Here is a 22,415-nt window from a genome sequence, read left to right as displayed (position 1 = left end):
AGATTGTTTAAATTTGGATTTTTCTTAAAATACCTTTTCCCTCATCAATCATGATTGGGAATGTTACTGGATAGAGTAGTTTTTGTTGGACCAATGGTTTTCTAGAAGTTCTAAGGCCATTCTATATTCAGAGTTTTGTTACGAAGTCATTTAAGATTCTTTTCTTTTCTTTCTTTCTTTTTTAAATTGCACAGTGTTTAATCTTCCTTTGAAACTTAATAAATACTTCATGACTGCACATAGGGTATGGCTGCTTGGTAGTTCAGAAAGGTCACAGCAATGGTATATTCCTGACTGTGTGTAGTCTTTGGTAGTGAGTGGAATGACTTGTATGACTTCACTGTCAAACCAGCAAGACTGCATTTATGCAGTTCTCAGAATTGTTGGTAACTTGAGCATACTTTTCCCAAATAACCTTGCCTCCTTGTGTCACAAGGCCCAACTCTCACACATTCACTTCAATAACTACCTTTGTGATCAAACCCAGGGTTGTATATAATGGAAATGATGGATTCTTTTTCACACCGAGTATAGGCAGGCAAAAAGTCGCTTTCAGCTCAGGGTGTGTGAAGTGGGCTTTTTTGAAGCATAGACCCATTGGCCTAATGAACCTTTCATATTTACGTGGTTTTCTTGTAAAACCATCACCAACAAAGCAGACTTTAGTAACCATTCTCTTCCATGCCTTCTTTTTTCTTTTTTTTGTTTGAATAACTTTCAATACTTCCGTTTCTCCTTGAGAGAGAACTTTGGGTAGAGAGAACTCCCATTTTCCTGCATTTATTTTTCTTTCTTTCTTTCTTTCTTTCTTTCTTTCTTTCTTTCTTTCTTTCTTTCTTTCTTTCTTTCATTTCTGCTTAATAATGTTGAAAAGTAATTTTGCTCTCAACTGCCCCTCTCTGTCTAGCAGACAGGCAGGGACTGCTCCTTGTGGAGCCTTCTCATCATCCTTCTGCTTGGTGTTTCTCTTTTTATGCATCTAAATAGTCTTTTCCATTTCTATTTTTTTGGCATGACACTGAGAATGTTCTTTGAATGTTCATGGGCCTCCTGACCTTCTTTCCTTCTCTTTTTCTCATAGTAGTCCAAAGGATATCCATAATGTTTGTGATGCAATTCAATATACTTAATTTGCAGCATGCTGACAGCTGAGGAGCACTCATCTGTGAACTCTTAGGTTTCAAAAACCTCTTAATTTCTCAATATCACTGGCCGAAGAGCCTGGTTTGCTCAGGCCAGAACAGGAAAGGGTAGTCTTTTCTCAGATTCTAATGGGTTTGCTTTTGTATGTTAACTGGGCTTTTTGCCACATTTAATATTTTTCTTTGTTCTGTAAATTTTATGTTTTGATTATTATGTGACAGGAGGATTTTCTTTTCTGTTCTACTCTGATTCATGTTCTATAAGCTCCTTGTATGTTTATAGGCATTTCTTTCTTTATGATTTCGTTAAAGATATTTTCTGAGCCTTGGAGCTGTCACTCTTCACCTTCTTATTATGAGGTAAAATCTTTTCATAGTATCCTAGATTTCTGGGATATTGTTTGTCAGGATTTTTTTAGATTTCACTTTTTTTTTTTCATACAGTTGCATCAATTGCTTCTCTTGTGCCTTCTACGCCTGAGATTTTTTTCTTTCATCTCTTGTATTCTGTTGCTGATATTTGTATGTGTTGTTCCTGTTCTCTTCCCTAGGTTTCTATCTCTCAGTCTGTGGATTTTTTTTTTTTTTTTTTTTATTGCTTCTATTTCCACTTCCAAGTCTTTCAAGGTTTTATTTATTCCCTTTACTTATTTAATTTTATTTTCCTGTATATCTTTAAGGGATATAATTGTTTCCTCTTTAAAGACTTCCACCTGTTTGATTTATTTTCCTATATTTCTTTAAGGGATTTATTTATTTCCTCTTTAAAGGCTTTTTTTTTTTTTTAATCTTTATGAGATTGGATATAAGGTAATTTTCTTGTGCTTCAGTTTTGTTAGGCTATCCAGGGCTTGCTGTATGTAGGAGGGTACTTGTGCTCTGAAGGTGTCAGATAGTCATGGCTTTTGTTGATTGTCTTCTTTTGGGAGCAATTAGCCGGCTGGATGCCTTTTGTCCTTGAATGTTCCTGTTGTTTTAGGTATTGGGAGGAGGGTTAACTTTAAAGGTCCTGGTGTGGAAGGCCCCTGATAGGTATTCTTGTGTTGTATGGTTCTGGATCAGCAGGTCTGTGTGGTTCAGGATATGCAGGTCTGTATGTCTCAGAAGCCTCAGGTGATGATCAAGGTGGGCAGTTATGCGGTGGGAAAATGGAGTTTGTTATTGGTGAGGAGGCAGCTCAGTGTGGCTTAGCTTGGCCCAGAGGACTCAGAGAGCAGGAAAAATGAGGCATGGAAGGAAAGTAGGATCTACAAGTCTGATGAAGATGTGGGAGAATGTGGCTATATAATGGATATCCCCCTTGAAGAGCAGATTGTTCATGTCAGCTTTGTTTGGCCCAGATGTTTCAGCCAGCAGGGAAGATGGGTCATGGAAGGGAAGATAACCTTTGTGTTTCCGGATCATCAGGTCTGATAAAGGTTGGCAGAGAGGTGTTGGGAAAATAGGGGCCAGCATGGATAATAGATTGCTTAGGACAGCTTGGTACGTCCAGATCCAGGATTGTTTCTTGGCTAGAGTATGTTAGACCCTACTTCACATTCATTTTATTATTCTGTGTCTTTTTACTGGGAAATTGAAATTATTGACATTGATAGTTGTCAGTGTTTATGGTTCTGCTTTTTGTTATTGGTCAGTGGTGGTGGTGGCAATGTTTGTTTGTGTGTGTTTTTATGTGTGTGTTCATGTGTATGTGCTTGTGAGTTGTTCCTCTTATTTTATTTGATTGTCTGAAATTATTTATTTCTTGTGTTTGTTGAGATGTGGCTAACTTTTTTTCTTTGAAATATTCTGTCTACCACCTTTTCTAGGGCTTCCTTTGTAGATGGATACTGTTTAAATTTGGTTTTTATTATTGTCATTTTATCATTGTTTTATCATTTCCTCCATAATTGATGATTGAAATTTTTACTGGGTTTAATAGTGTAGGATAGTATCTGTGGTCTGTTAGAGTCCATAGAACATCTCTCCAGGTTGCTTTGGAATTTACAGACTCCAAAGAGAACTCAGGCATTATTCTAAGTGGTCTGACTTTATATGTTATTACTTGATCTTTTCTCCTTGTATCTTTTAAAATTATATTTGATCTGTACAAATAGTGTTGAGATTATTATCTTCTAGAGGCAGTTTCTAATCTTGTCCATTCTATTTGGTGTTCTGTATGTTTTTTGTGTTTTGTTAGGGCTCTCCTTCTTTAAGAAAATTTTCTTCTATGATTTTGTTGAAAATATTTTCTGTGCATATGACCTTGATTGCTTTTCTTTCCTCTATTCCTAATATTTGTAATTTTTTTTCTTCATATTACTTCAGATATTCTGGAAATTTTGTTCCAGGATGTTTTTAAACCCTTAACATTTTCTTTGATTGAGGAATTTATTTCTCCTATGACATCTTCAATACCTGATAGTTTCTGTGAGTCTCTTGTATCATGTTGGTGAGGCTTACCTTGGATTTTTTGTTCAAGTTTTTGCTTTTTGTTTGTTTTTAATTTTTAGCCTTTCATCATTTTGTGTTTTCTTTATTGATTCTATTTACACTTTTGGATCTTGAACCCTTTTGTTCAAGTACTATTTCATATTATATTATATTATTCATATTGTATATTTTTGTTTTTGTTTGTTTATGTTCCCATATATTTTGTTAAGAGATTTATTCATTTCTTCTTTAAGGACCTTTATCATATCCATAAAATCTATTTTAAAGTCTTTCTCTTGTGCCTTGACTATGTTGCCGTTTTCATGGCTTACTGTGTTTATGGTTCGCGACAATATGAGGAGACATATTGTTCTGATTATAAGTGTGTTTATACAATGGCCTCTAAGCAGTTCATTTTGGAATGATTACAGTTTCAGGTGCTGATATCTTATTTTCTCTTTGTTAAGTGTTTTTTGGTTTGTTGTTGCTGCTGTTGTTTATATTTGTGTTTTTCTTGGTTTCCATTGTTCTTTCTGTTTCTTAGGAGAGTATATGGGCTGTGTGTTGTCTGTTAGGAAACTCTTCTGATATTCTGCCAGGTACGGCCACTGAGGGTCCCAGTTAGAATATATTTCTATATATTGGGATCTGACAATAGGAATGGGCCTGGACTAAAAAGGAGATAGGTTTGATACAGTCAACTCAATGGCAGAAAGTAGGGTATTCCACAATAATCTGTTTAGTGCCTTTTGAAAGGGTGCAGAGAGTCATGAGAGGCTATAAGTAGTCTGCTATAGACTTGGTGATGCAACTAGGAGATTGGACTTAGAAGAGAGAAGGGAAGTCTAAAGTTATACTACCTAGTTATCTAGCATGCATGCTTCTCTGTCAGGTTCTTGTGGCTATTCCCAAAAAAGAAATGCTGGATTTAGAGGCTAGGACAAGTAGATTAGTGGAGAGCAAGTGTTGGTGGAGAAGACCTGTGTGATCTGCTGCAATGGCAGCAGAGAGGGAGGGTAGGCCACAACAGATGGTTTGCTACAAAGTTGAAATGAGATTGGGGCACTGAATATGGAGAAGAGGAAAGAAAGGTGAAGATATGCAGTTAGCCTACCTTTTCTCAGTCTTTTCTGCTGCTGTAGCCTGAAACTTATTTAGGAATGCCTGGTGGACTTGGGGGCTGGAGTAAAATGATGTGTGGGGAAAAGCAACTTGGAGCATTATCCCTAGAGATGGGAACAGTCAAAAAGGGAGACAGCTTGTGGCTGCTATACAGCTGGAGATGAGACTGTGGATTTGGAGGTGAGAAGGGAGGCCTGAAAAAATGTAGTAAGATATCTGATTCTCTCTGTAGGGTTTTTTAATATGAAACAGTGCTACTGATAATGAAGTCATCATTAAAATTGCAAAACAACTTAATATTTACAATTCCATATTCAGCAGTTCTTCTTTCAGAAATGAATGAGTTATATTTTCATGCATCAGAATGTTCTGAAATTATGACTAACCCTTTGGTTACACATGGTAAGTAAGATTAAAGAGAATGTTACTTTCAAAGAAAAACATAATCAAGTAGTTATTTGTCCCTATATATTAGTAATGCCTATGTACAGTAATCTGGAGATGCAGAAAAAATATATGCCACATATTTTCATATTGTTTCAATAACTTCTAATGGTAATTGATTATGAAATCAAATTATAACAACTTGGTATGAAACTTGTAATATATTTACAAGCAAAATATATGGTAATTTCACTTAAAATCAGAATGGAAGAAATGAATGTACATATGGTAAAGCTTACATGCTTCATTGAATATGCTATATTTTGTTTAGTAAACAGTGATAAAGATGTTTTTTAACTACTGATTCCTAGTACATTAACATAGTTATAGCTTATAAACCAAAGAGAAAAGTCAAATGAAATCATAAAAATTAATTAATTGCCTAATTAATCAAAGGCAATTAAGTATAAGGGAGGAATCAAAGGAACAAGTTATGTAGAATACAAACAGTGAGTGAGGATGAGTCACAGACTAGAAGAAAATGTTTGCAGATCAAATACCTCATTAAAAAATCCTGTCCAGATTACAAAAGTATTTCCTAGGACAAGACCTTATAAAACTGATAGCCAAAACTGATAAATGGCTAGGAAGTAAACACATGAGAAGGCACACAGGATGATTGGTCATTAAAAATGGGGAAAAAAGTCAAACAAGCAAAAAGAATGAGAAGAAATCCTAGAGCCACAGGAAGAAGTAATAGTATGAGAAAGGCATAATCATTTGGCATATACCGTGCTTTGAAGACATGGGAGATGTGCAACTCTGACTCTTGTGAACAGGAACATCACAAGGAATTTAGTTAATATTCCAACTAAAATATTTCTTAGCTTTTAAAAACTGAAATTTCCAAGGCACCATTATTAAAGATGACATCTACACAACTCTTCTTTTTGTCTTGGATTTAGGATTTAAATATGATGGTATTTAGCAGTTCAGGTTTGTTTGGTTGTTTGAACTAATATAATTTGTTCATTATTCTTGGTTCTAAGTGACCTATTTTGAAAACACAGGTTTTATTACTTTTGCACAAATTATTGCTTGGTCATTTTGGTGGCTTTTAAATGTTGAATGATGAGTATAATTACTATAGGCAATCTAATGAAGTTTCTTACTTATATGCAAATATAAATTTACTATTCTTTGAATAAATATAACAAGTGTGACTAGTGGATTACTCAATTTGTAATATTTAGATTTGTAAGAAACAGTTAAATTGTCTTCAAATCATCATTAAATCACTGTATTTTCATTGGCAATGAATGACAGTTAATTTTGTAGAATATTCAAATAATATATGAGCTATCTGTAATCACCATTAAATGTCATACTTTTAAATGTCTTTTTCCATTTCGGATAAGAAAGCATTCTTTAAATGTAAAAAAAAATATAAAAACAAAAGGTACTCCTAAAATATTATTAGTATACATGAGTCACTGCAACTAGTAATTGTAATATTCAGTAACCTCTTTCCTAATGAAGGAAAAAAAGAAAATGTCTGTAGGTTTGAAAAACAAGAAATCAATTTTGTGTGTTCTTTTTACTTTTGTGTTCATGAAAAAAAGTGGTAAGATGTTAAAGGAAATGAATACAATTTATTAAGACTGATTATTCTTTCACATTTCCCTACAATGTTTACGAGGAAGCCATCAATCTAGGCTAGAATTTGCTAGGTACTTCATGTATTCTTGTCTATTATAAAGTGTACATATACATAAAAATCCTCATGTTCTCTTTAAGAGAAAAAACCCTTAGTAGTTTTTTCATGATATCCTTAAAAATTAGAAACAAAGTACAAGAGATTTATAAAATAAAATATTTGGCAGGATAAATATTCAAAGATAATATTTTTATCTTTAAAAAGCTGATAAAGAATTTTAGTTTCTTACACATGCTAGTATTTAGAAATATAGTTGTTTTTTGTATTAATAGTCTTTATTAATTCTTTGTTCTCAATGACCAAGTTTAAAACACATAAGTAATATCTATGCACACAGATGTATTAGTATTCAGTAGCATTCACCAGGATTCAATCAGTTAAAGCAGAGAAAGCTTTGTATTTATGTGCCCACAATGTGATGACTTATGGCGGCTTTAAGGACTACTTCTCCTACTCAGCTATCAATCAAACTGACAGCATTCTTTAGATTAACTTTGGATTTCCCAGCACAAATTAATTAATCTGTCCACTACTTCCTATCTCACTGCTTCCATCAGACAACAAATAAAGCAAATCAAGTTTCCAATTCTTTGCTGATTAGCCAATAAACAGTGACAGAGGACTGGTGGCAGCATCACTTTTCAGACTTTCATGGAACATCATTGATACAGGTAATGTTGCTCTGTTCAGTCGTCTCCACACCACAACAAGGGCAGTTTTTTTTTTCATGTTTTTTCATCCTGTAAAGGATCCTTTCAGGCAGATGAAAATGTTAAAGGCTGCTGAAAGATTATTCTTTGTATGGTTACAGTGTTGATATTTAGGGTATGTTGTGACTTTATGTTCATCAAACTACATAAATGGCAATTAGCTGTCTTTGTTGAAGTGAATACACACAGAGAGACATAGACACATACACACCACACACATGTGCATATATATATATATATATATATATATATATATATATATATATATCTTCAATGTAATGTGCAATAAAATCTATTATTCCAAACTGAATTATTTAGGGTCCATTTATACTTTGATAGGAACAGAAGATTTGTGCTTAAGAAATCAAATTGTATAAGTTTTTATCTTCTCTTCCATGAAAATATGAACTCAATAAGCTTTAGAATTTGATAGCTCATACAAACATTATATTCTTTTTCTATTATTTTCCATGAAACACTATATTCAGAAAATAGATGTTTGGCCTTGTGATATTTCTATCACAACTTTTATTTGTTTTCAGTTTACCAGTGATCTTATACACTGGAAACCAAACCACAAGCAAAGACAAGAGAATGTTGGTGACCATTGCCATCCCTACATATTTTACACATTCCATTTCATCTCTTCTTACTCATGAAATCTATTGAAGAAAGGAAAGACATTCACCACTATTTAAATATACACATAATACTATCTTCTTCGGCTAATTCCATCCATTTCTTTGGGGTACCTCAATTTTTACATTCTCATTCATTCCACATTCTGCTTCAGTTCTTAATGATTTCAGATAATGCAAAACAATATATATTCTGCTCCCTACTGCTGTTATTTTGGAAGATGACCCAACAGCTCATTTCTTGGTATTTTTATTTCTAATGATGTTTTGCTCCTTTGCGTTCAGCTAACCATTTTCTGTTTTACAATAAAAAGGGACTTACCCCTGAAATTTCTGTTTTACCATTTATAAAAACTATCTTCACTTCTTCAACTAAATTTTTCTAGTGTTTTGGTGATTTCATTTTTTCAGTTTTGCAAACATATAATTTATAAAATTTTGTCTTTAAATATAGCATGTGATCTATTGTAGTCACTAGTTTCATATTTTCTTGCTTTCATTACTTTTCACTTAGTTCACATTGCAGAGTAGCAAAACCTTGACTGGATGTGCTTTTATATGGTCTCTGATCTGCACAAAGCCTGAACACCAACTCCCCCTTTCTTTATCATTTGGTTCCTCACTCTCGGTGATGATAATTGGATTCTCTTCTCACAGCTCACTGTTGTGCATCATAAAAATTTCAAAAGCTGTAAGGCACACATTTAAAGCTTCCTTATTTTTTTTCCCAATAAATATACTGTTTTGCAATGGTTTCCATCTTTTCTTCCTGTTACAGTAAAAACCAGTTTTTATAAATGTTAAATGAAAATCTATTCTGTATAATCTGTTTGGGATCAATTTTTCTCTTCTCTAAAGGTATCTTCTGGTCTTTATGACTTCTCCAAATCCTGTATTAAATCAGTTAATATCATTGAATAGTTCTATTTGTAGCTAGTAGCTATTTTCTCACAAGAGCAAGTGGTATTTTAGAAACTATTAGACATCAGGGATGATGGAGGGACTTACTAGGTAGAGTAAGAGTGGGGATAAGAACAGAAGGTTTGAGACAGGATGAGACAGGGGGACAGAGTACTGGGAGAGACAACTGAATTAGTTGGACATTGCTAGAATGAGCTAGAAACCTAGAACAACAGAATTTGCCAGGAATGTATGAGGGTGACTCTAGGTAAGACTCTTGGCAGTGGGAGATATGAAGCCTCAACTGGCCATCTCCTGTAATCAGTCAAGACTTCTAATGGAGGGATTGGTGCCAATCCATCCATGAAACCTTAGGATCCACAATTTGTCCTGCCTACAAGAAGTGCAGGGGTAAAAAATAAAGCATATTGAGAGAAGGGCCATATAATGATGGGTCCAGCTTGGGATTCATACCATGAGAGGGAGCCTACCTCTAGACACTATTAATGATATGTTGTTATACCTGCGGATAGGAGCATAATGTAACTATTATCAGGGAAGCTTCACCCAGCAATTGATGGAAACAGGTATAGAGATGCACAGAAAAAACATCAAGTGGAACCTGGGGAATCCTGTGGAAAAGGAGAAGGAAGGATTGAAGAAGCCATAGGGATAAAGGATACAATACTAGAAATTAGAGATTCAACTAACATAGCCACAAGGGGGTTAACAGAAACTCATCTGCCAACCAAAGTCCATGCACGGGGCAGGTATAGTCCCTTTGCACATATATTACAGTTGTGCAGATGGATCTTTAGGTATACTTATAAAGTGGGAGCAGTCTGTCTCTGACTTCATTTTTTTGCCTATGCACCCATCTCCCCTAACTGGGCTACTTTGTCTAAACTCAATAGAAGATGCACCTACTACTACTGCAGTTTAGTATACCAAGGCTGTTGATATCCATGGTAGCTCTCCCCTTTTCTGAGGAGAAGGAAAGGAGGGGTGGTTAGGGAGAAGGGAGGGGAGAGGAGGGAAGAGAAAGACTGGAACAGGAGAAGAAAAGGAAATCTGCAATCAAGATGTTGTAAATAAATAATTTAATCAATTGTAATAGTAGCAGTAGCAGCAGCAATAGTAGCAATAATAGTAGTTGTTGTAGTTGTATCAATAGTAGTAGTAGACTGATCATATCTATTCTTAAGCAAGTGAACTACTTCCACTATTCTTTCTTTGCTTGCGTAGTAAAGGTTATTTCATATTTTCTTCATTAAATTACATATATTTTACAATCCATTCTAGTCTATCTTTTTTTAAATTATCATTATTATTTCTCAATTTTGAGGCAGAGTCTTTCTATATAAACCTGGGTATCTTAGATCTCACTTTAAGAATCAGGCTGGTCTCAAACGCCGTGAAATTTACCTGCTACTTCTCCTTTGGAATTAAAGGCATATTCGGTTATGTCTAGTAATTACATCTTATGTATTGTTAATACCAAGTATTTGAGTGTGTGTGTGTGTGTGTGTGACAGAAAGAGAGAGACAGAGAGACAGAGAGACAGAGAGAGACAAGGCAGAGAGAGGCAGAGAGAGAACGAGAGATGTGAAGGCACAGCATGAATGTGGAAGTCAGAGGACAACTTTATGGACTCATTTATCTCTTCTACCTTTTATTCAGTTCCAGGGAATTAAAGCCAGGTTGAAAATTTTACATGAAAGCATATTTCCATGTTATCTTACCAACCTACATCTGTCTTTAAAAAATAATTCTTATATGCTACGATCTTTAAAATCACCCTTCTTCATCAAATACTTTCATGTTTCTAAATCCATTGGAATCTCTTCTACTTTCATTCTGCTTAGCAGATAAACAGTTCTAAGGCTTTTGTAAACAACTTTCAACTTGTAACAGCCATGGAAATATGCCACTCAGATTTTCCTTCAAGAATGAAATTCCATTTGCTGCAAGAAGAGAAATTAACTGACAGTCTCCAGCTTCACTGCCCTCAGGATCCACTTCAGCTTTCAAGATAAGACAACCTTTTCCAAGGAAACTCTCATTCAGTGTGTGGCAAAAGCCATGTGAAAATCTTCTCAAGTGGGCAAACTATGCTTCACTAATAAAGAACTATTTCACCAAACTTTCCACAAGAAGAATAATATTAGCTTATAGCCATATGCTTTTTGGAAAAATTATCTCTGCTTCTAAGAGCCTTATTATAATTCTATTATCCTTTTACTTTATCTGCCAACTTGGAAGAAGTCAACACTGAAAGCATAATATTAGAAATTTGTGAAGAGTCTCTTATTTCTAATATATACTAAAAATATTTGCAAATATATTCACATATATGAACATATACAAAGTAAATAAATAATTCAAAGTTTATATATCTCTTTACAAATAGTCTAATATCTGCTATAGCTGTGATAAAATTATTCAAACTGAGTATTTTTCAGATATTCTGATAGTAAATCTAATCTTATTTTATAATCTAAAAAATGTAAATGTAGATAATGAATTGTAATGAGAAAATATAGAATGAAAACTTTATAGCAATCAATGTCATTGTTTTCTTAGTATCACTGATGTTCTCAAACAAGAACAAACCTTTAAAATTTAATCATATCACTGCATGTATTGTAAAAGCTCAATAATGAAGCTCAAGGACATGAGCTTAGGTTGACATTGACATACATACATACATATATGTATATGTACATATACGTAATACATATATACATATATACATATATACATATATACATATATACATATATACATATATACATATATACATATATACATATATACATACATACATACATACACATATACACACATACACACATACACATATACACATATACACATATACACATATACACATATATACATATACACATATATACATATATACATAATGTACCCCAAAGGGGTCACAACATGAAGGTTGAAAACCAGTGATGCATGATACTCTCAAGTTCAGAGGTATGATCAATTAAAATACAAGAATTGCAGTTTTATTAAATATCTTATTTATTTCCATTTCAAATATTATCCCAAATCCTGGTGCTCTCTCCACAAAGCCCCTACCCTATCCTCCCTTCCCTTCACCTCTAAGAGGATTGTCCCCCACTCACCAACCCACTCCCACTACAGAGCCTCTAGCCCTCTTTCTCTGGGGCATCAGACATCCATATGACCTAGTGCATGCCCTTGAACTGAACCCAGACAAGGTAGTTCTCTGCTACATATGTAGCAAGGGGACACAGACAAGACAATATATGCTCTTGGGTTGATGGTTTAGTTCTTGGGAGCTCTGAGCGGTCTGGTTATTTGATACTGTTTTTCTAACTATGGGGTTGCAATCCCCTTCAGTTCCTTCAGTCCTCCCTGTAACTCTTCCATAGGGGTCTCCAAGCTCAGTCTAATGGTTGCTTGTGTCTGCATCTGTCTCAATCAGATGCCGTAGAACCTCTCAAAGAACAGCCATGCTAGCTAGGTTCCTGTCTACAAGTACCACACGGCATCAACAATAGTGTCAGGGTTTGGTGCCTGCACATGAAATAAATCCCAAGGCGTGGAAGTCTTTGGATGGCCTTTCCTTCAGTCTCGGCTATATTTTGTCCCTGAATTTTCCTCTAGACAGAAACAATACTGGGTCAAAAATTTTGAGATGAATGGTTGGCCCTATCCCCCAACTGGGCAATGTCTGTTAACTGGAGGTGGGCATTTCACGTTTCATCTCCCCACTGTTGGCGATTCTAGCTAAGATCATCCTCATTGGGTCCTGAGAGCCAAACCTTTCACATCCTTGGTTTCTTAGACTTTCTAGTGACCCCCCGTCCTCACCCTCGACTGCTACATATATCTATTCATTCCTCTGGTCTTTGGGGCTTCTCTCCTGTCTCCCCCCTCCATACCTGATCCTACCCTCCTTTTTACTATCCCTCTCTCCACTCCTACCCAGTCCCCTCTCTATCCCAGTCTTCTTTGATTATTTTGTTCTCCCTTGTAAGTGTGATTGAAGAATCCATACTTGGGACTTATTTTCTGTTAAGCTTTAAATGGTCTGTGAGTTGTATTATGGGTACTCTGCATGTCCTTTTTGTTCTGGGTTAACTCAGTCAGGGTTATATTTTCTAGTTCCATTCATTTGCTTACACAATTCAAATTGTAGAATTTTTAGGTTGCATATATATACTATCATATCCTCCATAGATAACACAGATAGTGATATCTTGATGTTTTCTTTTCCAATTTGTTTCTCTTTGGTCTCCTTTTATTGTGTAATTGCTCTAGCTAGAACTTTGAGTACTATAGTGAATAAAGTCAGAAAGGAATAAGCAGGCTTGACTTGTACATGAATTCAGTGGTGTTGCTTCAAGTTTCTCTCCATATAATTTGATTTTGGCTGTTGTTTTACTCTTTGTTGCTTTTATTATGTTTAGGTATGTACCTTGAATTCATGATCTCTCCAAGATTTTTAACATGAATAATGTTGCATTTTCTCAAAGTTTTTTTTTTTTAGCATCTAATGAGATGATCGTGTGATTTTTTTATTTTGAATTTATTTATATAATGGAATAAAGTGATGGATTTTTGTATATTGAACCATCCCTGGGATGAAGCATACTTGATCAGGTTGAATGATCATTTTGATGTATTCTTGGATTTGATTTTTGAGAATTTTATTGAATATTTTTGCATCAATATTCATAAGTAGAATTGGTTTGAACACTGTTTTCACTGGGTCTTTCTGTGTTTTAGGTAAATGAGTAAAAGTGGCTTCAGAGAACTTATTACATCATGTTCTATCTGCTTCTATTTTGTGGACTGGTTTGAGGAGTATTGGTATTAGGTGTTCTTTTAAGGCCTGGTAGAATTCTGCACTTAAACCATCTGACTCTGGGCATTTTTAATTGGGAGATTTTAATGACTGCTTCTACTTCCTTAGGGGTTATGGGACTGTTTAGATGGTTTACCTGATCTTGATTTAACATTGGTATGTGTTATATGACTAGAAAGTTATTCATTTCATCCAGATTTTTCAGATGATTTTTAATAGTATAGTCTTTTGTAATAAGATCTGATGATTTTTTGAATTTTCTCAATATTTGAATTTTCTCAATTTCTGTTGTTATAATTCCTTTTTCATATCTGATTTTGTTCATTTATATACTGTGTCTGTGTCCTTTAGGTAGTTTGGCTAAGAGTTTATCTATCTTGTTGATTTTCCCAGTGAACCAGCTTTTGGTTTTACTAACTTTTTGTATTGTTCTCTTTCTTTTGAATTGGTTGATTTCAACCCTGAGTTTGATTATTTCCTGCTGTCTATTCCTCTTGGATGTATTTGTTTCTTTTGTTCTAGAGTGTTCAGGTGTGCTGTTAGTTTTTGTAGGATCTCTCCAGTTTCTTTATGAAGGCACTTGCAGTTATATATTTTCCTCTTAGCACTGCTTTCATTTTGTCCCATTTTTGTTTGGGTATTCTGTGTCTTCAATTTCATTTAATTGAAGACCCCCATACTCGGGAGACCCTTCCTCAAGCCTCCGGATCGCGACCACCCAAAAATCACAAGAAACCATACCTGGATGCAATCAGCAGAGGTTTATTAGGGGAGGAGCCGGCGGTCAAAAACGACAAGCTCATTAGCTCCAAGAGCAGGGTTTTTGGCCACGTGTGGTGGGATAAAGGGTCTTTTATACCATGGGGTGGCAGGAGGAAGGCATTTTCGCGTGCTTACACATGATTGGTTGTTTTACAAATTTTGAACATAGCACTGGGAAGACCAAGGGAGGGGTAACCAAGAACAGTGGAACATTTCAGAGAATCTAGCCCAAATGATCTAGAGTCACTTTTTCCGGCTATAGGGCTATGGCCCCACCTAGGTGATAACATCTTTATCTGTAGTCAGGAATGCCTTCCTGCCTTGGGTGAGGCTTGGGGAATGTAATCCAGCAAGTGTCCTTCACCTGGAATGTGAAAGCCTGAAATCTTATTTTCAGTTCTGAGTTCTGTAAGGCGGAAAAATCTACACATATTTCATAAAATGGCCTTTATAATTTTTCAGTCTACATCATTATAAAAAGTATTTATTAATTCTTTCTTTATTTCATCCCTGACCAAGTTATCATTGAGAAGAGCGTTGTGCAGTTTGTATGAGTACTTGTGGTTTCTGATATTTTTATTTTTATTCAAGTATAGTCTTATACCAGTGATTTGATAGGATGCATGGGTTTATTTCAATATTCTTTTATCTGTTGAGCCTTGTTTTGTGTACTATTATATCATCAGTTTTTGAAAAGGTACTGAGAGAGAGGTATACTCTTTTGTTTTAGGTTGAAATGGTCTATGTGCATAGACCATTAAATCTATTTGGTTCATAACTTCTATTAGTTTCACTGTGTCTCTGTTTAGTTTCTGTTTTAAAAATGACCTGTCTATTGGTGAAAGTGGAGTTTTGAAGTGGCCCACTATTATAGTGTGAGGGTCAATATGCATTTGAGCTTAGTAAATTTTCCTTTATGAATGTGGGTTACATTTGGGGCATAGATGTTAAGAATTGAGATGATGAATTGAATTCGTCTTGTTGGATATTTCCTTTTATGAGTATGAAGTTTCCTTACCCATCTCTTTTGATACCTTTTGGTTGAAAGTCTCTTTTATTGGATATTACAATGACTACTACAGCTTGTTTCTTTGGACCATATAATGTAAAATTTTTTCCAGTGTTTTAGTCTGAGACAGTGTCTGTCTTTGTTATTGATGTCTGTTTCTTGTATTCAGGAAAATGCTGGATCCTGCTTGTGTATCAAGGCCATTAACATATATCTTTTTTGGGGGGAATTGGGTCCATTCATGTTGAGAGATATTAAAGACTTGATTGTTTATTTTTGTTATTTTTGTTATTGGGGGTAGGTGAGTGTGTGTGTGTGTGTGTGTGTGTGTGTGTGTGTGTGTGTGTGACTCACTTCTTTTCGGTTTGTTGTGAGATGATTTCTTGTCTTTTCTTGGGTATAGGTACCCTCCTAGCATTGAAGTTTTTCTTTTAATATTCTATGAAGGGCTGGATTTGTATAAAGATTTTATTTAAATTTCATTTTGTAATGGAATATAATAGTTTCTCCACTCACAAATTGCAAACTTTCCTGGGTATAGTACCTGGACAAGCATATGTGTTCTCTTATGGTCTACATGACAATTTTCCAGAATCTTCTGGTTTTTAAAGTCTCTGTTGAGAAGTCTAGTGTAATTTTGATAGATCTGCCTTTATATGTTACTTGGCCATTTTTCAGTATACATTTTTGTATTTTTGTTTTTTTTGTTCCATATATTTAGTATTTTGATTATATGGCTGTAGAATTTTCTTTTCTGGTCCAATCTATTTGGTATTCTCTAGGCTCTGGTATGTTGATGTGGGTCCCTTTTTTCAAGTTAGGGAAGTTTTCTTCTATAATTTTTTAAAAACATGTTTACTTGACATTTAAGTTGGGAATCTGCACTTTATTCTATACCTCTTATTCTTATGTTTGGTCTTTTCATTGTGTCCTCAATTTCCTGGATGCTTTGGGTTAGGAACTTTTTGTATTTTTCATTTTTTTGACTGTTTTGCCAATGTTTTCTATGACATCTTCTACACCTGAGATTAGTTCTTCTATTTCTTGTATTCTCTTGCTGATGCTTGCATCTATGACTCCTGATCTCTTTCCTATGTTTTCCATCTCCAAGGTTGTCTCTCTTTGTCATCTCTTTTTTGTTTCTATTTAAATTTTTAGATCTTGGATGGTTTTGCTCAATTCCTTCACTTTTTTGGTTGAATTTTACTATATTTCTTTAATGAATTTATGTCTTTTCTCTTTAAGGGCTTCTACCTGTTTACTTATGTTCTCCTGTATTTCTTTAAGAGAGTTATTTATATTCTTCTTAATGTCCTCTGTTATCATCATGAGTATGATTTTAGACCAGAAACTTGTTTTTCATGTGCGTTGGCATATCCAGGGCTTTGTATGGTGGGAGAATTGGGTTCTGAAGATGCCAAGTAGCATTGATTTCTGTTGCTTATGTGCTTGTGTGTCGTGCCCGACTAGTCCAGCAAGGAAGACACGAACAACAGCCTTTATTGTAGAAGCGCTCTTTTAGATTTCAGGGAGAGACCTTGAATGCCCAGGGTGAGCTGCTTATATACTCTCAGCCCTGGGCGGGGAAAAGCGCATGGAGGTGCACGATTGGTCAGATTGCAGTGCCTTGTAGCATACCATATTTGCATACCCCACCCAGAGGGGGTGATTGGTCAGGATTGTAGTACCCTATTGGTACCTCATTAGCATACCCTGTTCGGAAGGGGCTGTCTCCAAACTGAATTGCGCATGTGCAGTGCACTGGTAGCTGATGCCAGAGGCCTAGGCCGGTGCCATCTTGGCTAGCCGAGTCAGATCAGCTACCAGGCCGTTTTGGCCAGCCGAGTCGGGTCAGCAGCCTACACTTGTGCTTGCCTCTCACCATCAGGTTATCTCTGGTGTTAGCTGGCCTTGCTATCTCTGGCAGGAATTTGTTCTTCCTATGACCCTCTGAGTCTGTGAGTCTGTGAGTCTGTGAGTCTGTGAGTCTGTGAGTCTGTGAGTCTGTGAGTCTGTGAGTCCGTGAGCCTATGAGCCTGTGAGTTTGGGAGCCTGTGTGCCTGTAATCCTGAGTGCGTTAGTAATCCTGGGAGTCAAATTTTGTCTGCATGGGATTGGGGTGTGGAGCATTCCAGCACAGGGTCAGCTCCAGGGCACAGAAAAAGAAACTAGAAGGAACATGTCCCTGTCTTTAATGAGGCCCCACTTAGGCTGGGTATTAGGGTGATACTGGTGGTCTTACCTGTGAGCTTGTGTGACCCGTGGGAGCGTCTCGCCAGCAAGAACGCACATGGGCTCTGGATCCTTCTGCAGCAAGTGTTTATTGTATCATGAAGAGGTAGAGAAAAAACCCCAAACGGTGCCCGCTTAAATAGCCCTTAAGGCGACGTGTACATACTTGATTGGCTGCTCCCCCATTACTCATATAATGCCCCAGGGTTGGACTGTGAGTTAAGCGCGCTCCTAGCCTTTGCGCCTGCGCACGGAACCTATCCGCCAAGATCATCAGCCGATGTGGGCGCCATCCTGCAATAGCGATTATTCGTAAGCCCAGGCACGGCTCTCTACATCTCCCCCTTTTTGTTTTATTAATTGAGTAGGGTGAATCAGTTGTATCTGAGTGCAACTGTACAGTGAGGGAAAAACAGAGTGTGTGTGTGTGTGTGTGTGTGTGCGCGCGCGTGCGTGTGCGTTTGCCTTGGTTGCAAAATTCAGAGTAGTCTAGATTGCACACACATAGCTATGGTAAAACCAACATAACCACAAATCTGTTTGTTACCTTTTCATTTGAGAATTTACAAAATAGAAAGGTAAGAAGTAAGTGAGTGCTTTAAAATTAGTCATGAAATGTGGCACAAAGTTAATGTAAACCAAAGCACTGTTACCTTTCCATAAAGGGTTTCTGCTGGCTACAGGAGATAACATCTTCAAGTCCCATATCCCCACTATTGTGAGTGAGTCTAAACTAAGATCACCACCATTAATTTTTGGGAGGTTTCCCTATCCCAGGTTTCTGGCAAGTCCTCAAGACACTCCATACCCCCTACCTCTGTCAACTGCAGATTTCAATTCATTATCCTGGCCATCTGGCAATCTCTTCTGTCCCGCTCCCCATCTGATCTTCATCTGTCCATTCCCATTACCATCCTCTCTACTGAACAATTTCCCCCTTCTCTATCTCTGATTTTACTTCCTTTTTTAAGTGAGATTTAAAAATTCTCACTTGTGCCTTCCTTCTTGTTTAGCTTCCTTGGCTCTTTGTCAGGTAATATGAGTATCCTGATTTTATGGCTAATATCCACTTATAAGTGAGAACATACCATGTATGTCCTTTTGGGTGTGGGATACCTCATACATAATGGTATTTTCAAGTTCCATGAATTTCTCTGCAAAAATGATGTTGTCTTTTTTTTTTTAACAGCTGAATAGGATTCTAGAAAAATGTAGTATATATTCTTTATCTATTATTCAGTTGAGGGACATCTAGATCGTTCGCACTTTCTGGCTATTACAAATAAAACTGATAAGAACATAGTTATGCAAATGCCCTTGTGATATAGTGGGTCATCTTATGGGTACATGACCAAGAGTGGTATAGCTGTTTCTTGACATAATACTATTTCCAGTTTTCTGAGAAACTGCCTAATTGATTTTGAAAGTGATTCTACAAGTTTTCGCTCTCATCAGCAGTGGAGAGGTATTCTCTTTGCTTCATATTATCACATATTGTTTCAAGTCAAAGATTATGCATTTTAGATAGTAAATACATTTATGTTACATAATCCAATACTAAAATTAAGATATTCTAATTGAGATATGATATATTTTAATACATTAATTGACAAATATTAGATTATTATATTTTAAATAACATATATTAGATATATTATTATTAATTAATGATAGCTGAAAAAAGATATACTGTGTCTTATTTAGGATTTTACTGTCAAGTGATTCCATGTATACAGCAAGACTTATATATATAAAAAAAACCATTTCTTTGGAGATGGCTTACTGTTCAGAGTTTTAGTCCATTAACTTCATGGCAGGAATACTGATGGCAAACAGGCAAGCATGGTGCTAAAGAAGTAGTTGAAAGTCCTACATGTGGGTCTGTGGAAGCAAGTAGAAAGAGAACATCACCATGCCTGTCTTGAGCTTCTGAAATATCAAAACCCATACACAGTAACACATTTTCTCCAACAAAGCCATACCAACTCCAACAAGGTCACATGTCTTAGTCATTTCAAATAATACCACTTCCTATGAGCCTATGGTGGTCAGTTTAATTCAAACTAACTCATTGTGACTAGCCATATGAGTATTTGAAGGCAAAATAATTATTTTGATATTCTATGCTTTAAAATTCATTAGTTTATCTTTCTTTTTTTGATCTCATGAGACTTACATTTATTTTCAAAATTATTCTCCTTTTGCTTCTATCGTGTTAGGCAAGCACATTGTGGTAGATTGTAAGAATTAAAAAACATTAAAATTAAAACACTTTGCAATGTTATCAAAACTTATCCTATAGTTTAGATCATTTTTGACATCTAAATATCTATGTATTGTGGTTTAGTTCCTAGTTGTGACAGTAATTTAAAAAAATTGTAACCTGTAGGAGTTAGTTGGAGAAAAGTAGGTCATAGAGGGTGTGCTGTTGAATGATATATTAGAGGCCAAACCTCTTTATCTCCCTTTGCTTCCCAGAAAACATGACTTAAATGGCTGTCTGTGGCTCTGTGCTCTTACAACATGATGCTCTGTGTCATAATGTACCCAAAGCCAACAGGGTCAAGTAACCAAGAGTTGAGACATCTGAGACTAAGAGCCCAATTAATCTTTCTCAATTCATAACTAATATTTATATTAGTTTTTTATTCTAATAATAAAATTCTCACTAGCATTCTTACATAACATATGAGTTTACGTTGATCTTATGATGGTTGAGAGAGAGGAAAATCATACTTGTGTTCTGAGACATACTGATAAGGTCAGAACTTGAAGAAACAGAAAGAAAACACCACAAAATAAGATACGAAAAAAAAGTTGCTTTAAAAATAAAAAAAATATTGATGTACACAGTTCATTTTTCAGAGTGACTTAAATCAGAGCCAGGTGCCATGGCCTTGGCTGCTTGTTAGGCTAAGGCAAATAATGATGAAATTTTAAGAACTTATATGTGAGCAATGCACTTGTAAGAAAAAAGAAAAAAAAAAAAAAAAAACAAGTTTAGGCAACTTCCACAGTTTTAATTGGACCAGAGAAAGGGCATCTCAAATTCTGCCAACTCTATGACCAGACCACAGGGCTCAGCCCCTCAGATACTACTACAGTAAAAAAATGTAGGTTACATGCTTCAACCTGAGCATTCTGAAGAATGGCAATGTAGAAGAGAAATTCTTCAATGACAAAATGTAGAGCCTGTTATTTGACATGTTCTTTTCGAATTTGCACTGTCTGTTCTCTCTCTCTCTCTCTCTCTCTCTCTCTCTCTCTCTCTCTCTCTCTCTCTCTCTCCCTCTCTCTTTCTTTTGTAACTATTGGGTGTTTGCAGTCAGCGTCAGCTGCTTTTCTCCCGCAATTTCCAAATAAGTGTATTTCAGGAACTTTGAGCTCAGTTTAGAAACTTAGCTTTAAATTTTTTATGGAATGGAAGGAGTGCTTTAGAAATTGAGGCCATTTTTAGCTATTGAGAAAATTCAAGGCCATCTTAGGCAAGTTACCATGGTCCACCCATAAAATAAAAGCTAAAATAAGGGACTAGGGGTATATTTTAGTGGTAGGGTTAGAGTACTTGACTAGAATGCATTTAGCACTAGGTTCAATCCAAGCATTGTAAAAATTAGATCAATCATTTAGCTTTTGTTGGTCCAGAAAAATGGATATTAAACTGATAATAAAAGAAAAAGCTGGTTGTATAGTTGAACTTTGTCAGAAGTATATAATAATTGGTATGAGAATAGCTTTTTGAGAAGGATGAAAAGAAAGTCTATACTCAGTGAAATAGCCAACATTTATGACAAAACTTTCATTTTGTACAATATACAAAAAATTATTCTATGAATGAAACACACTTAGTTGCAGGTTCTGTGACATTATGCAGTATGACATTTCTTGGGGGGACCTGAAAAACAGTATATTTATTTGATCACTAAACTAAAGTAATATTTGTACTAAATTCTAGATTATGAAACCAGTAAATTTAGCTATGTTTCATCTTTATGAATAATAAAGTTGCATTTTAATATTTTACTTTTTATGTATTTATCTAAAACCTATTTCCAAAAACATTTTAATGTACCATCTAACGTCTATTATACTTTGTTTGATGATGTCAATCAAACATGATTGTCTTTGAGACCTATTAAATTTCTTAGTAATCAAAATCAAAGCAAGCGCCATACATCTGTAGGCTTTAGTGATTCTGGTTTCCTCATCTTGAAACTGAACTTGAGTGCTCAGTGCCAAGAAAGAAAGAATTAACCACAAGAGATGCTTAACATACAATACAGCCCATCCATAAAGCCAAGGTTGCTAATTTCATAATATTGCTCCTGCTTATAAATTGGCTCTTATGGATTTAACTAAGGCATGTTTGAATGTTACAAAGAATATTCTATTCATGAAATATATTTTCTCAAATTAGACATTGTCTAACACAATATGTTTGTACATTATAGTTGAGCAATACTCCAATACTGTAACAAAAATTATTTTTGGGTCACTTACGTACCTAGCCAAAAAAAAAATCTACAAAGAAT

General features: G+C 35.4%; 1 pseudogene; it reads right to left on the bottom strand.

The window, feature by feature from the left end:
* Nucleotides 1-343: 343 nt before the first annotated feature.
* On the bottom strand, nt 344-1,140 carry LOC117721042 (ribosome biogenesis protein NSA2 homolog pseudogene; annotated as a pseudogene).
* Between the last annotated feature and the right edge of the window lie 21,275 nt (nt 1,141-22,415).

Source organism: Arvicanthis niloticus, chromosome 15 (assembly GCF_011762505.2).
Source record: "Arvicanthis niloticus isolate mArvNil1 chromosome 15, mArvNil1.pat.X, whole genome shotgun sequence".
Lineage (NCBI taxonomy): Eukaryota > Metazoa > Chordata > Mammalia > Rodentia > Muridae > Arvicanthis > Arvicanthis niloticus.
Note: the sequence above shows the minus strand (reverse complement) of the source record. Positions and strands in the feature narration are given on the sequence as shown.